Consider the following 3,703-nt stretch of genomic DNA (forward strand, 5'->3'; position numbering starts at 1 on the left):
CACACATATATATATATATATATATATACATATATATATGCATCTCACGGTTTAGCTATGGCATCAGAGATCAACAGCTGTGTAATCCTTTACTTTGGCTCCTTTGTTTTAATAGCCATTTTTCCATTCCTTCTTTGCCCATAATCATTCACAGATGTCCACTAGGAAAATCCACATTTTTTTTTCTTTTTTTTGAGGGGGAGAGGTTTTTGGTATAGGGTGCATGCACTCTCCAGAAAGACAGAGGGAGATAGAGAGACAGAAAGCGAGAAATGACTCCCCAGGGGGGTATGGCCATGCTGCAATCCTTTTTCCTCCATTCTCCTCTTGAGATCTTGGGCTCACCCGCACATGCACCCGGCGTGAGTTTAAGCCACCGGGTCCAGGACTCGAACTGCGTCAACTACATGGGAGTCCAGCGACATAGCCATTACACTAACTACTAGTTTCAAGAAAATCCACTTCTCATCTCCCATAATTGGCCAGACTGTAAGTGTCATGGCCAGGGTAAGTACCAAAGTGCAAGATTGCTTTAAGAGAAGGAATATATTAAGAAGATTCTTTCAGGAGTTTTCTAAAATCAGGTAGTTTATCACTCATTGAACTAGTGGCATTTATTTGTTCCTATTATCCTGTTCTATACTTTATTTTTATACTTAGTTGTTGCACCCATTGAATAAAGGCATTCTGCCTGCCCCACCGGGCCCCATTACTTGGCCCTTGGCTGTTTGTTTCTGCTTGCTCTTGGCTCCTGTGACCCTTCGGCCAGACACCAACTTCTTTAACTTTGGACTCTAGGCATGTACTAGCAGTTACCCAAGGGTGCTTGGTCCTACAGCCTCCCAAAGGCCCTCTTCAGACCTCAGGTTGGAACTGCGTCCTTTCCCGTTTTCCGGGTGTGTTTCTTCAGCTTGAAGACAGCCTACTGTGAAACTTCTCCACCTTGTGATGACGTGAAATAATTCTTATAATAAATGTCTTCCTTTATATGTATATTTATCTTTTTGGTTCTGTTTCCCTGGAGAATCTATGTTGTGAATTTTCGATATATTGATGAATTATACCTACTGACTGTAAATGGTGTTTACCCACAGGAAAGTCATACAAATGGGAGGGTGTGAAAATTGCGGAAGAAACCCAAAAGAGATAATTTCATTTGGAAGGTGTCCTTCTACTTTATAAAAGTAGGTCCTGTTCTTTATTTAACCATGGAGATTGATGTTTTAATTTTAACTTTAACTTAAATCAATTTCTTTTAATAATATGCAAAACTCAATATATTCTTCCACAAACCCTTCTCGGAGTTGCATTGATGACAAAAAAAAAATAATAAAATAAAATAAAATGTCCACTATCCTGATATGTGGCCATCCTACTGATCTGAGTCACTCATATCCAGGGAATTTGTATTTATTTATCTTAGGTTTTAGGGTATGTGCACTTGTCAGACAAAGACAGAAAGTGAGAAATCACTCCCTGGGGGAGTGGCCATGTCACAATCCCTTCTCCTCCATTCTCCTCGCTGGATTTTGGGTATGCACGTGCATACACACTGCACAGCATTATTTTCAAGCCCCTACATCCAGGACATGACCCACAGTGGGCCATATGAGAATCCAGCACCTTAAACTCCACACCACCTGCTGGCCCCAAGAAGCAGCTTCTTAAAGAGCAAACATGGCTAGTCCTAAAAAAGACTGTATTTTTCTGCCCACCAGGTATTTAGTGAAATGAAACTTTCGACAAACCTGTTACATAGATTTCTAAAATAAATATTGTCTCTTTACATAAAGAAAACTTTCTAACCTCCAATCAGATCTGGCCAGAGTTTCCTCAAGAGAAGACCTAAGGTGGTATTTAATATCATATTGTAACATTCAAACATGGAGATGTGATCAAGCCTGAAGCTTCTCTTCTCCCATCTGTGTCTTTTATTGCAATTCTAGTAAAACTGCTTTTGTTTCCAAAGAGTTTCTAGAGATTTCCATGACAGAAATCATCTAAGAGCTAGGCTAAATGAAATGGAGAATTTCTCTGTCAGTTAAGTCTACGGATCACCTAGGACAAAAATGGACAATGTCCTGTGAATTACAATAGAAGTATGCTAACCTAAGTTTTCTCTTTTGAGTGAGCCTAATCAGTGAATGATCCCAGTTGCATACTTTACCTTCTTTCTACTTCACTACCTCTAAATAAGTTTCACATTTTATTTTCTGAATAAGTTGTCTTCAACATACATCCCATGAGATATCAGGTGATCCATTGAGATTCTAAGAAAAAAATAGAAGTAGAACATTTTTAAATTTAGTTTTTTTCATCTCCTTTTATAATTCTGTTGTGAATGATTTTACACTATATATAAAAAGTCAGCAAAAATATATATGTATACAGATACTTAGATTGAGAAGTGGGAGTACTTTAACAAAGAAACTAGAAATCCTTCTTTCTGATAGGAGGACACACTTAAGAAAGTTTGAGAATTACTATTGCTGCATTTTGAAAGTGTTCCCAAAAGAGTCATGTGTTCACATTGTGTTCCATTGTGAAAGGATTAAGAATGTAAAAAATATAATCTTGCTTTGACACTGAAAAGTGGGGCCTTAAGCAAGTGATTTCGATTAAATCAGGGAAGGGCCCTAATTGAATCCTGGTGTGTTTATGAAGAGAAAAAAGTTTATGCTTGCTATTTCTCATCACCTGATGTCCTCCATCATGTTATCTACCAACAAGAAGACTCTTGCCTTCTCGCAGATGCTGGCAACATGGTGTTCAGGCGTTTTGTGGTGGTTGAATGGGTGGCATACGTCTCCTTTGGCCCGCATGCCGGAAAGCTGGTTGCAATTGTAGATGTTATTGGTCAGAACAGGGCTTTGGTTGATGTACCTTGCACTAGGGTGATGAGACAGGCCATGCCTTTCAAATGCATGCAGCTCACCAACTTCATCATCAAGCTCCCACATAGTGCACGCCAGAAGTAAGTGCACAAAGCCTGGCAGAAGGCAGATATCAACCCCAAGTGGGCAGCCACGAGATGCACCAAGAAGATTGAAGCCAGAGAAAGGAAAGCCAAGATGACAGATTTTGATCGTTTTAAAGTCATAAAGGCGAAGAAAATGAGAAACAGAATGATCAAGAATGAAGTTAAGAAGCTTCAAAAGGCAGCTCTCCTGAAAGCTTCTCCCAAAAAAGCACCCGCTGCTAAGGGTGCAGGTGCCTCTGCAGCTAGAGCTGCTGCTGCTGTTGCTGCCAAAGTGCCAGCGAAGAAGATAACGATGCAGGCAAGAAGGCCCCAGCCCAGAAGGCTCCTGTTCAGAAAGCTGCAGGCCAGAAGGCCATGCCAGCTCTCAAAGTGCAGAAGGGTCAAAAAGCTGCAGCCCAGGAAGCACCTGCACCAAAAGCATCGGGCAAAAAAGCGTAAGAGGCTGTGACAGAAATAATAAACATTCTTTTTGACATAGCAAATCTGTTCTAAGTCTGGATTTAAATCCTGTTTTCTCATGCTGTGGTTAAGCAGATTGGCAGGATAATAAATTATGTAGAAAAATAAAAATAAATAAATAAAGAAGACTTTTACCACAGGACCAGCAGATGGTATAATGGTTACATCACTGGACTCCACACAGTCTACTGTAGTTTGAGTCCTGGGACCTAGAGGAGAAGGGATTGTGTCAAGGCCGTCTCCCTGGGAGGGGGGCGGGGGTGG

At 40.6% G+C, this 3,703-nt stretch overlaps 1 pseudogene; it reads left to right on the top strand.

The window, feature by feature from the left end:
- The first annotated feature begins 2,762 nt into the window (after positions 1-2,762).
- On the top strand, positions 2,763-3,418 carry LOC102468247 (60S ribosomal protein L14 pseudogene; annotated as a pseudogene).
- The last annotated feature ends 285 nt before the right edge of the window (positions 3,419-3,703 follow it).

This window comes from Tupaia chinensis, unplaced genomic scaffold (genome assembly GCF_000334495.1).
Source record: "Tupaia chinensis unplaced genomic scaffold, TupChi_1.0 Scaffold000097_1, whole genome shotgun sequence".
NCBI classification, from domain to species: domain Eukaryota; kingdom Metazoa; phylum Chordata; class Mammalia; order Scandentia; family Tupaiidae; genus Tupaia; species Tupaia belangeri.